Source organism: Hypanus sabinus, chromosome 16, assembly GCF_030144855.1.
Source record: "Hypanus sabinus isolate sHypSab1 chromosome 16, sHypSab1.hap1, whole genome shotgun sequence".
Taxonomy (NCBI): Eukaryota; Metazoa; Chordata; class Chondrichthyes; order Myliobatiformes; family Dasyatidae; genus Hypanus; species Hypanus sabinus.
Window position 1 is genome coordinate 15014891 of NC_082721.1, and position 14226 is coordinate 15029116.

Sequence of the window (14226 nt, forward strand, 5' to 3'; positions counted from 1 at the left end):
TACTCCTACCACTGAGGACAACCAGAGATGGGACAAGCTGGTGGAGAAAGCAGTCAGGATTCTGAAGCAGGTGAAAAACATGGGCCTCACAGATAAACTGGGAGAACTTATGGCAGAGGAATTTAAAAAAATATATACCATGCCTGCCTTCATAGAAGATACGTTAAATATTAATTATATTAGCAAATGTCTAGCAGGAACAAGGAATGGAAAGACTAAGAATGACTAAAAAACAGTACTAGAGTGGTTGATGAGCTTGAACACTGACAAAGTTGTCAGACAGGAGGAGTGAAAATAAACACTCTCAGATTGGCAGGCTGGGACAAGAGGTATAACACAGTTTCTTAGTCATAAACTATATCAACTATTTGGCTGAGCAGACCAGATTACATGTTTCCAAGTTTGCTGCTGATTTAAAAAAAGTAAATGGAGGATGTGAAAATATTTCAAGGTATTACAGATAACCTGAGCGAGTGGGTGAGTATTTAGCAGATGGAAAGTAATGCAGAAAAAAGTGTAACGTCATCCACCTTGTGTACTTAAGAATTTGTATTGATTCCCACCCCCCTGGCTTCACCTCTCACTTTCCCCTCTCCCACCTTCTAATTCAGGCATCTCATGCCCCCCTTCTTAGCCCTGAAGAAGGGTCCTAGCCTAAAATATTGACCGTTTACTCTTTTCTATAGCCTGACCATAATTCCTCCAGCATTTTGTGCGCGCTGCTTTGGATGTCCAGCATCTTCTCATGTTTGTAGTATTGATGTTCAAAGGGAGCTAGATGTGTTTATACAAAAATCACTGAAGACCAACATACACAATTGGGGGGAAAAAAAAAAGGATTTGTGGGCATCAGCCTTTTTTTTAATTATAAGGCTTGACTGCAAGAATAAGAACCTCTTCTTGCAGTTGCATATGGCCTTCTTAATACTGCATCTGTTAATAATCCACAGTTTAGGTTCTCTTAACCAAGAAAGGATGTATTAGCCATCAAGGAAATACTTCAAGCCATTCAAATGGTTCAAGGGATGGTAGACTTGTTGTATGAGAAGAAATTGAGGAGAATGGGACTGTATTCTTTAGTATTAAAAATAAGATATTACAAAAACAAAAAGGGCTACACAGGCTCGGTGTAGGGTGAATGTTTCGTCTAGCTGAGGAGTCAAGGACTAGGGGCTGAAGCAAGGAGAAATTTCTTCACTTAAAAGGTAGTGAACCTTTGGAATTCCCTTGGGACCCACATTCAGTGTAAACCAAGATTACACCAAGCAGTACTGATGAAGGGTCTCGGCTTAAAATGTTGACTGTTTATTCCCCTCTGTAGATGCTGCCTGACCTGCTGAATTTGTCCAGCATTTTATGTCAATAAGATTTCTGCACATTAGGGGAATCAAGAGATATGCAGTTAGTTGCATTGAGTTGGAACATCAGCCGTGGAAAATAATAAGGGACAACGCAAGTCAAATGTCCAGAAAGCCTACTCCAGCCCCCAATTCTGTTGTTCTGACATAGAATGGTGGAGAAATCTCATGGCTACACCCATTCCAGTTTCCTATACAGCTCTTGTAAATCACCATCACTGCTTGTAGAAATTTACCTGCAGGCAGCAGTTATGAACATATTATACAGCACATTGTAATCTGCCTCCAGGATTAATTACTCGATTATGACCACAGAGTATGTTTAGAATTACGAATCAGGATTGGCTTTTTAGGCAACATTTTTTAGCTGTAATCGTTGAGGAAAAATGTGTCCAGAAATAGAAGCTGGAGTGACTTGCGAGTATTTTTCCAGTGACACAAATTGGAGTCATCTGGAAGCAGGAAATCCGCTACTAAAATCTGTTATGCACATCTTTGTACTCATTGTCAGCTAAACATAGTAAATGCAAGACAAGTTGAGGGACAAACTGTGATTCTCAAAGGACTTACACAACAATACATGAAAGATCCCATCAAAGTACATAGGTTTTAAGTTGCATAAGTTTTCAATTTCTCATTTAGATTTTAGATATGAAGACATGAGCCCTTGTTCAAATACAGTATGCATGGATAGGAAGAAAAGCAGCACTGTGCTTCTTTAGGATTCAGCAGAAGGCTGTTTCATTAACCTCTGTGAAAGAAAATTGAAAAGCAACCATTTTATTGAGAACAATGCCATTTCCTGATAATTTTCCACAGCATAAACTGCACATTTTAGTGATTACATCACAAATTCAATTTGGCAAAGATGCTGTAGCATTCAGTCCATGCTCTCTTCTTGCTGCTGTCACTGGGAGGAAGGTAGAGGAGCCTTATGTCCCACACCATCAGGTTTTGAAATAGTTATTATCATTCAACCATCAGCTCTTGAATCAGAGAGAATTATGTCACTCACCTTAACTCTGAAGTGATTCTACAACCTTTGGACTCACTTTCAAGGTCCCTGCAACTCATGTTCTCAATATTACATGTTAGTTTTTAATACATTTTTCTTCTTGTATTTGCACAATTAGCAATCTTTTGAATAGTTATTCATCCATATTTGTGTCATCTTTCATTGATTCTACTGTCTTTATGTCTACATGAATGCCCACAAGAATATGAATCTCTGGGTAATATATGGTGACGTCCGGGCTAATAATATCATTAAACATCAAGATAGATGATTAGTCACCTATTTTTACATATTATTCAATATTCACCCAAATAAAATCATTAACTGTAGAAATGCTATTTAACAGCTTAACTGCCATTAGGCCTCTAAAGCCTGCTCTGCCATTCAACATTAAACCTGATCTTTTACCTCAAAACTACTTTCCTGGCCCATCTCTACCTTGATTCCTCGAATATCTAGAAATCATTGCCAGGTATTGTGAGCAAGGGGTATGCTTAGTAATTACTAATGAAAATTAAAGATTTTAAAGATAAGCTTTATCACATGTACATCAAAACACAAGTGAATTGTATGGTTTGCATTAAATCAAATCAGCGAGGATTATGCCCATCAGTATCGTCACATTCCCACACCATGGAATGTGGAAGGAGACCACAGCACCAGTGGGATGCTCAAGCTCCTTACAGACGGCAGTAGGAATCAAAACCCGATGTTACAGTCTGGCACTGTGAGCCACTACACTATAGTGCTGCCCTCTAAATAACCGTTTTACTTATTGCAATGTGCTTTTCTCCAATGTTGGATTCTCCCTGAATTCTATTTCATTCACTAGCCAAGAGAGGATGGACTCTGAAACTCCTTAATTTTGAAATAAATCTACCCTAACTACTAACTTGTTTTCAGACTACAGTTCTCCTGTCCTCTAACATTAATGAAATCTCAACACCTGAGTAATGCCACCAGCTATCTGTAACTGACAAGCTTTAGAAAAATAAACATATAACCTTTCCTTATCTCTTCCACTAGAATGACTGATCTTCTATTATTGTCTATTACCCATCATCCTCCAGCTAGCTTCCTTCTATCTCCCCCCCACCCACCTTTTTATTTGGCATCTTCCCCTTCTCAATTCTGAAGCGAGGTCTCACCCCAAAATGTTGACTGCCTGTTCATTCCTACGGCTGCTTTCTGACCTGCTGAGTTCCTCTAGCATTTTGGGTTGCTTTGAGTGATCATTTTGTCTAGAATAGAGTTTCAAGCATTCCTTTTTCTATACATGAGCAGAGACAGAAAAACTTGTTTTTCCATTTTATGCAATTAGCACCCGATTTTATTTGTAGAGAGTCTACAATGTCTTTGTAAAAGGTAGCCACATTTGTAAAGGATGATGAAAAAAAGAGGGTGACACAGTAGTATGGCAGTTAGCGCAATGCTAGTACAGTACCATCAGTCTGGTGGTGCAGTGATTGTCAGCTCCACCACTGTCTATAAGGAGTTTGTATGTTTTCCCCATTTTGGCACAAGTTTCCTTCCACATTCAAAGATATAGGGAGTTAAATGTTAATTGGGACATTGTGTGTTCATTGGGCCAGAAGGGCATGTTACCGTGCTGAATTGCTAAATAGCAATCATTTGTACAATAAATGATGAGATGATTGTGAACTCTAGTGAAATTGATGGGGATCCTCAGCATTCATGAAATAATCAATTCTCATTTGTTTTGTGCTGTGTTGTAGAACATGAAACATCATGGTCTAGAATTTTAAAAATAGTAATTTTAAACATAAGCAATATAAAATTAGTGAAAAAGAGGAATAAGTAGCTTAACTGTGTCTACTAATTATCCTTACAGGACTGATTTCTTACAGTAAAAAGCCACAAGAGGGCAGTATCATTCAAGACAGCTTTCATGTATGTGCGTGTGAATAGGCTTCTAAACCCTAATTACTGCCAGATTATTTAACAAAAAACGCTGGCAATTGAATTTATTATAATTAAAAGCTAAGAATGTAATGAAATGTTGGATCAGTGTAAATAGGAAGTAGTCAGATCTAAATCCAATTTGCGCAATGGCTTTACAAATGACCTCTTTTACCCTACTACAGGAAGGTTCCTTTCACACAAAGAGTGAATACTAGCCTTTTATCCTCAATAGCTCTTTTCAAAAGAACTGAGGAGCTTCAAAGGTTGCATGCAGAAACTCTCTTTGAATATTCTGAGTTTGATCCTCTATAGGCAAAGCCAGAATTTGGACAACCAGGATCCCTATAGAAATGTTTGGCCCACCCTATTAACTTTCCAACCCATCTATAACATTAAGATATGAGAGGGCCTAGGCATGTTTTTAAATGCAGTTGTCTTTTTATTTCATTTATTTCTGAAGCAGGAGGGTATTTAAATGAAAGCTTATATTTTGTTTTTATGGTGATATCATTTTTTCAATAATTTTACAATTGAATGAAGGCTAGCATTTATGGCTCATCCCCAATCAATTTTCTTGAGGTAATGTATTTCTTCAGATGAAGGCACTTCTTTTTACAGTGCTGCTGAGGAAGGACTTCCAGGATTTAGACTCAGCATCACTGCAGAAAAAGTAGTATTTTCAAATTAACAAGTTGTGCTATTTAGGGAAGAGCCTGAAGACCAAGTCCATCTGGATAGTAGAGGTCATGGATTTAGGATGTGATCTCAGGGTAGTCTAGGCAGGTAATTGCAATGTATTTGGAATGAATTGGTGGGGAATATGAATCTTAGGAAGACGAACGGTGCCATTTGAATGGGCAGCTTTGTCATAGGTGGTGTTGTGCTTTTTGAGTGATGTTGGCTTGCATATAAAATATAATAATAATATAAAATATTCCATCACAATCCTGACTTGTGCTTTGTAAGTAATGGAGAGGGCATACCATCAGCAGGTCAGTCACTCACAACAGAATACACCAGCCTTCAGACTGTTCTTGTATCCATGGTACTTATTCAGTGCTGGTCCATTTGAGATATTAGTCAACATTGACTCCTAAGATGTTAAATGATGGGAAACTTGTAAACAGCAACTGAATGTCAATTACTTAAGCAATTACATTGTACCTTGTTGGTCATGGCTAATGTTCTGTACTTCTGTGGCATGAAGATCATTTATCAGCCTGTTAGAAATTAGTATACTGTATTATCCAATAATTAAGGGGTATACAGTGTTTTAGTAAAATTAGTATAAATATACAGAAAGAAACAGGCTTTAAAAAGCTTTACATGTAACACACAAGCAGTAATCAGTTTTGAAATTAAAAGATAGCTGCATTAAAACAGCACCAGTCTTCAGCACGAAAGCAGCAAGCTATCTATCACAATTCCTCTTAAAATGTTTTGGAACCTCGTGGCCCCTTTGAATTTGTTTTTTTGATCCAAGTTTGGACAAGACCTGGAACAGTGAGTTCTTCATGAAATCCAAATGAGGCATCAGTGAGCAGGTGAATGAATTTGGTAATTGCCGCTAGACAGTACTTTTGAACGACATATTCCATTGCATTTGCGGATGATTTAGAGTATGCTGATTTGACAGAAATTGACCAGATTGAATTACCAAGTTTCTGATGAATATGGCATACCTAGGCAACTTTATATTATTGGGTAGATGCCAATGCAGTAACTGTAGTGGAAAAGCTTGAGTAGAGGCAGAGCCATTTTCTAGAGTGCACAATTTCTATACTGCAGGCAAAATATTGTCTCATCTCACAGCCTTTGCAGCATTTGATGCTGTCAGAGGTATTTCATAATATCACATGAAGTGTAAGTATTGACTTAATTCTGGCTTCTGGCAGGAGAAAACTGAATTTTAGAGGACACTTAATTGGATTGTTAATTTGGCACCTTTTAACATGGCTCACTTTAACCTAGCAAAAAACAAATGCCAGGACTCACCTTTGCTGAAGATGGAACGGTTATTGGGATTATCCTGATCATCTCTTGCCGATCAAAGCGCTGAAATCATCAAGGCAAGGTGCGGAGGGCAAACAAGTGTTCAGCACTGTATTTCAGCCTCTTACTCGCTGCTGCTGGAAGTGTCTGTGTGGCGGTCTCCTGCTCGCTGCTCTGGAGGTAAGGTCTTCGGAGAGATCTCTCCCCCAACCCCTGATGCCGTCAGCAAGGTTTCCGTACCAAGGTTTAATCAATGCAGATTTGGACTCCCAGGTTTATGATATGTTCTAGTTCTGGTCCCTCTTTTTTGTTACTACTTTTGGGCAAATTTTTGAATTGGGGCAGCTTGCAGAAAATGAATACTAAGCTAAACAATACTGAAATATGCCTTTTGATTTTATGCTTTTTTGTTGCCATTTGCATTTTTTTTTACACATGGGGGAGGGGTTGATATTTTCCTTTGAACTGGTTGGTCTTATGGTTCTGTTTCCTGACTGTGGGGAAAACAAATTTCAGTGCTGTATATTGTATACATACCTTAATAAGTGTACTTGAATCCTGTTAGTTAATTGCCCACCATTATTCATGACAAGTTGTGGAAGAACAAGAGAGCTTCAATCTGATTTACTGGTTATAACTGTTCTTTCTTCTGTATATTGCTCAATTTATTGTCATGTGTGCAAGTAGAGTTAAAGACTGGTACAATAGGTACAGTCAACACAAAATATAAATTAGCCGCAACAGTGAAAAATGACTTCAAAACAAAAAACGAATCAGAGATAATACCATGATCATGCAAGATGTGCTCTGTAGTGTCTGTTACTGCTGCAGAATTAATGACAACCTGATTGCTGCAGAAAAATAACTGTTTACAAACCAGGTGATGTAGGACTTCTGCCTTTTGCATTTCCTACCTGACATCTTCAGTGAGAAGAGGGCATGACCCAGATGATAGGAATCCTTTATGACAGATGCTGCTTTTTTGAGACAGATCCTCCTGTAGATGGTATCAATGGTGGAGAGGACTGCCCCCATGATGTACCAATTTGTGTCAGCCACTCTCTGTAGCATGTGTCCCAGTGGATTGAAATTGCCATACCAAGCCACAATGTAATCAGTCAGGATATAGAGAGCTCCTGCTCTTTATTATGGTCCAAATGCCAGTACTTCAGATTCAGAAGATACTCAGATGCCAACCTCCAACCCACCGATGATGCCTTCACTGTAGCAAGTGGTTAGACCTACATTCAAAATCTTCAACGTAATGTACCACCTTGTCCCCATGACATCACGTTGTCCTCCAAACAATATAGATTCAGAGTGAGGCCAATGAGACAAACTTCCATATCCAAAGACAGACATCAATAAAATTCCATACTGCTTTCAATGTATCAGACTAGCAACGCCCTGGGACTACTTGAAGATCAAGACACCAGATCCAACACAGAGCATTTGACTTACAAGACAGTAGCAAAGAGAAGGGAAGGATCTCAGCTGAGACCAGAATATGTCTCAGGCAGGCATCTCCAGACACAGCTATGTTAATACCTCTGCAAATATTTCCAAATTTATCAGAACAGGTATCTCTCCCAGGCCACCATCCTCAGTATTGAGCTCTAGTTACGCAGCAACATGTTGCTTCATGCCCAACAACATTAAGACTCCTAAAACAAGACACTACATTCTGAGTTATTAGGAAGACTTGCAGTAAAACTTGGATAATTTGGTAGCTGGCTCGCCTTGTTAATTGCATTGCCTTTCTACTTGCCAGGACCCTGTTCACCTGCTCTCTTCCAAATTGCTAGGGCCCCAGATCCCATGCTCCCCTCCAACTCACTTTAAGTGTAGTTCATGTCCTCCCAGACAATTCAATTCTTGCCTCCCTTTAAGTTGAACAGTATGATTTATTATTCCCCCGATCAATAAAAGTTATAAAATTGTGTCTCATCTAAAAAAAGAGACATCATCCAATATTCTAGAAACTCTGCTACTAAAGTCTCAGTCATGCTGTATTCTTGGACTTTACTGACAAAGGAAAGACGAAAATCATGATGTGTTTAAATATTCTTTGAAACTTGATCAAGTTTTCTTTGAGGTGACAAAGGAGCTTGAAAGGCAGTAGAAGTCATCTTCAAGGCATTCAATAAGATCCCTCATGGTAGATTATTTCAAAAATGAGATCCAGGGTGAATTACAAGGATGGTAGTGCCAACCAAGATGATGGTGTGTTATTCAAGTGATGACAGGACTTTCTTCCAAGGATTGCACTGTGATCACATTTGCATCCACAGCACAAGGTGATTAGAGGCAATTCAGTCTGCATTGGCTCATTCATTACCTGATGCAGACTCAACCTATCAATGTGTACTTCTGCATGTGCAGTGATATTACCATTAAGATACCCTTGACCACCACCCACAGCACATTCTGTTGCTCAATATATTACTACTTCCAAACAATGCTCCATTTTGAGCAGCAGAGCAAGGATGGTCAGTAATACAATCAACGAGTTTAGCATGTTATTCAAGATTCTGGGTTCAAGATGGTCATTCATCAGAAAAAGTGTAAAGGATAATGAAATGATTGTTACTCCAGATCAATGCAGCATAAAAAAACACAAGCAGCATATAAAACAAATATAAACGTAACAGCAATCCTATAAACACAACATGCAAGTCACGGTTGAATATGGCTGTACATATATATATATATATATATATATAAGATCATCATACATTCATAGACTGATTGTACTCATCTATAAAAAAGTATGATATCAAGGAGGCCTATCTTACGACTTGACAGTTCTGCAGAATAGCTCAACCATTCCAACTCCCAAGCTAACTGTGCACCTATCAAATTATTACACATATACTGTACATATTTTTACATTAGTGCATGCAAGTCTCACAGAAAGTAGCTCTCAAATAGCAGGGTAGGCAACCTTGGTTGACAAGGAAAGTGAAAGACTGCATAAAAGCCAAGGAATACAAGGAGGAAGTTGGATGATTGGGAAGCTTTTAAAATCCAATAAAAAGCAACTAAAAAAGCTGTAAGGTGGCAAAAAATGAAATATGAGGGCAAACTAGCCAATAGTATAAAGCAGGATACGACGTTTTTTTTCAGTTGAGAGTTGATATTGGACCACTGGATGATGCTGGTGAGGCAGTAGTGGGGGACAAAGAAATGGCAGACAAATTTTTTGGGTACTTTGCATTAGTCTTCACTGTGGAAGCTACTAATCATGTGCCAGAGGTCCATGAGTGTCAGGGAGCAGGAGTGACTACCATTGCTACTACAAAGGAAAAAGTGGTAGGTAAAATCAAAGGTCTTAAGGTGGATAACTCACCTGGACCAGATGAACTACATCCCAGAGTCCGAGAGAAATTACTAAAGAGTGCATTGGTCATGATCTTTCAAGAATCACTTGATTCTGGCATGGCCCTGGAGGACTGGAAGATTGCAAATGTCACTCCACTCTTTAGAAACGGAGGAAGGCAAAAGAGGAAATTATAAACCAGTTAGCCCAACCTCAATGGTTGAGAAAATGTTGGAGTCTATTATTAAGGATGATGTTGAGGTGCTTGGAGACTGACGATAAAGTCAGTCAAAGTCAACATGGTTTCTGTAAAGGGAAATCTTACAAATCTGTTCAAGTTCTTTGAGGGAGTAAAAGCAGGGTGGACAAAGGAAGACAGTGGATGTCATTTACTTAGATTTTAGATGGCATTTGATAAAGTGCCTTACATGAGGCAGCTTAACAAGATAAAATCCTATGGTGTTACAGGAAAGATATTGGCATAGATAGAGGAATGGCTGTCAGGCAGGAAGCAGTGAGTAGGAATAAAAGGGGCCTTTTCTGGTTGGCTAGTGGCGTTCCTCAGGGATCAGTATTGAGACCACTATTCACATTGTTTGTCAATGATTTGGATAATGGTACTGATGGCTTTGTGCAAAGTTTGCAGATGATACAAAGATAGGTGGAGAGCTAGGTAGTGCTGAGGAAGCAATACAATTGCAGAAGGACTTGGACAAATTGGAAGAATGGGCAAAAAAAGTGGCAGATGGAAGGGAATAGTGTTGGGAAATGTATGATATAATGCATTTTGATGAAAGGGAAAAATAGTACAGACTATTATCAAAATGAGAAGGCTGAAACATCAGAGGTGCAGAGGAACTAAGGAATCCTCATGCAAGACTCCCAGAAGGTTAATAAGTTTGAGTCTGTGGTAAAGAAGGCAAATGAAACATTTTTATTTATTTCAAGGGGAATAGAATATAAAAGGAGATAAAGGCTCAGCATTATAAGCCACTAGTCAGGCCGCACGGAGTATTGTCAACATTTTTGGGCCCTATATCTCAGAAAGGATATGTTGTCATTGGAGAGAGTCCAGTGGTGCACAAGGATGATTCTGGGAATCAAGAGGTTAACATTTAAGGAACATTTGGCAGCTTTGGCCTGTACACAATGGAATTTAGAAGAATGTTGGGGTATCTCATTGAGACCTACCAAATGTTGAAAGGAAATTGAGGGGCGACCTTTTAGAACAGAGGTAAGGAGGGATTTTTTTTCAGCCAGACAGTAGTGAATCTGTGGAATGCTCTGCCAGCGACTGTGGTAGAGGTCAAGTCTGTGGTCATATTTAAGGTGTAAGTTGGTAGATTCCTGATTGGTTAGGACATCAAAGTATATGGTGAGAAGGCAGGTGTACAGGGTTGAGTGGGATCCAGGATCAGCCATGATGAAATGGCAGAGGTGATTAGACAGAGCAGAATTAGGCCAGTCTGACCAATGTTTTATGGTCTCTTGGGTTAATCTGCACACAATAGATTAAAATATTTGCAACTCAGGTCTCCAATTTAAACTTCCTCAAAGTGTAGAATGTTGAGGATTTCTAACTGACATCAGTTCCACGTTGCAACTCAAATATAATCTGTCTGCCGTCCATCTCCAGTCAACCTTGACTTCCTAAATGAAGCTAAATGAAACATCAGAAGGGTTAGAGGCTCCATAAAACCTCACCAAATTACCAAACTGAAGAAATTCTCAACTTTTACATTCCACACAAAAGTACTACCACCATATTGAATTTGTATTCTGTGAACATTTAGTGGAGGTTCCCAGTCTTCCCAACACCAGGTTGGAACTACAGCTTTAGTGGATGCACGTGGAATGATCACATAAGTGGCCTATGCTTAAGTCCAAAGATCAAATTCAAATGACTTGCAACTTTTGCAAAAAATTTCCCCTCGAAGTGACTAATGACATTTCACTAGTTTTACCCTGCTTGGTCTCCATCGACACAAATAGGAGGCCTGGCACCAAATATTTGAAGTGATGCCTGACTCAATTTTTAAATCTCATTGTGTGAATACACTGACTAATGTTAATGTGAAATGCTTTTGGCATCACTCTAAGTGCTGTTAATTTTTTGAGCTTGTAGAAAGTGGTCCATCACAACACAAATGAGTCTATTAATGAGACACTACCTACACTTAAATTTGCATATATGCAATGTAGATGATAATAAATTTGATGCTTTAAAATGCAACTTTAGCATAGCCCTAATTATATGATGCCTTGGTCACTCCCTCAGCTAGAAGGTTCAGAAGGTATTTAAACTCTGCGTTATTTGATCTCTGCACCATATCTATTATCAAAACAGCACTGAACACATGTAGTACAACATCTAATAATGCTTTCATCTACTCTTCAGCCATGAAGTAAGTTGTATCTTCTACTTCATTGAATCAAGTACTCTTGATGGACTCCAGAATTCTCAGCATACCCACTAATTCAAAAATCAAACAAGAGATTCTGCAGATGCTGGAGGAAATCAGCAGGTCATACAGTGTCTATGGAAAGGAATGCACAGCCAAAGTTTCGAACAGAGACCCAATTCTGATGAAGGGCCTCAGCCTGAAACATCAACTATTTATTCCTTTCCATAGATGCTGCCTGAGTTGCTGAATTGTGTGTGTAAAAAAAAATCTATACTCAATCTCTCCTGGATCTCTCTCCTAAAATTAGGCAATGGGCAAGGTGGTGAAGAACAGATTAAAGCATAAAGAGAAACTTTGAAAAAGGACACAATAGAATAAATAAAACAGCAAAAGACAGTATAAAATCATTTAAAAATTGTAGGGGGAAAGAAAATGTTGATGTCCATCAATATTTTTCCCAGAACAGTTGAATTAGTATTTTATATAAAATTGAAATTACAATCTGAATGTTAACACAAAACTATGAATCACATATTTAAGTATCAATCTTGAGCGGGCATGATACAATGATGAGCACAGATTATGACTGAATTTAGTACTATATTTAGTAAGTTTATTAAATGGATGAACTGGTTATTGACAGAATATGAATAAAGGAAATGCCAAATATTAAACTGCACACAGAAGTTTACTTCCATCCAAACTACTCTAGTCCAATAACACAAGCAGGAAATAATATGAAAAAATATCTAAGTGATGTTAACTTTTCCACATTTATTTCACCCTATGCAATAGTAAAGTATGTTATAGCAATTTTAATCAATCACAGGAATGTAATGAAAGTCAAGGTGAAAAGGGGTTAATCTGCCACATGAGTATGAAAGTTACTTGCACATGTTGCGAGTTAGCCAATACAGGTTACAATTTCTGGACGTCAGTACTTTTATATCAACCTTTGACAATCTGAGAAAACAAAGCCATACACAATAGTTGCATACCATCATCCAAGGTTGCTAGCTTCTGATAAACATTTCTTCCAGTCATCAAGAATCAAATGTTTTATTCAGTAAGCAAACCCACGAATCCTTAGCAAACCTTCACATTCTCAACCTTTCAACAGGTTTCACACATCAATTAAATGTCGAATTCAGCTATCAATATTAACAACCTCAGTTACCATATTATGTTCCATTGCTTATATGGATAAGGAAATTTACACCTTCATCTCCAGTGGGAGGTTCACTCAAATGGCAGGAAGAGGAAAGTCCAGAGATTTACAGTAACTTGATACAGTATTCAGTCCCCACAAAGATTTTCACATTTTACTGTCTTATTTTCTAAATTTAAAATATATTGAAGTAAAATTTGAGCTAATCTACAAAATATTGTGCACACCTGTATCAAATCAAAAATTCCAAATCCTGTACACAATTTACTAAAGATTAAAAACCAAAATTGAGGCTGAAAACATATTCATCTCCTTTGTAATTACTATACCAACTTTCCTCAGGAACAATATACAGTACTACCAAACCAACTCACCCAATTTGTTGGCATAGAAAATTTAAGGATTACCTGAATCCTCCTCGCTCTGTATCGAGCAACAGCATGGTAGATTTTCTACACACCAAATCGAAGGGAAGGCAAAAGAGCATTCAAGACAAGTCAGGGACATGATAATAGAGAAGCACAAATCTGGGGAAGGGTACAAGATCATCGCAAAGGCACTGAACATATCAAGGAGCTCTGTGTAGTTAATCATGAAAAAGTGGAAATATGGAACCACAGCCACACTGCTTAAGGTCAGGCCATCCCTCTAAGCCCAGTCGCCAGACAAGAATGGTACTTATAAGAGGCTACAGTGATGCTAACAGTCACTCTGAGTGAACTGCAGAAGTCAGTGGCTGCAACTGGAGATGAAGTTCATGGCTCTACAGTCTCCAAGGCCTTGTACAAAAAGGGTATTTATGGAAGAGTTGCAAGGAAGAAACCTTGGCTTAAAAAAAATCCTCATTCGTAAAGACTGCAAAGTGTCACTTAGAAGATACTGTTAAGATGCGGAAGAAAGTCTTGTGGTCAGACAAGAATAAAGTGGTACTTCTTGGCCACAATACTAAGCAGTACGTGTGGCACAAATCTAATACTGTGCATCAGCCAAGTAACACAATCCATACTGCAAAGTATGGTGGAGAAAGAAAACCATGCTATGGGGAT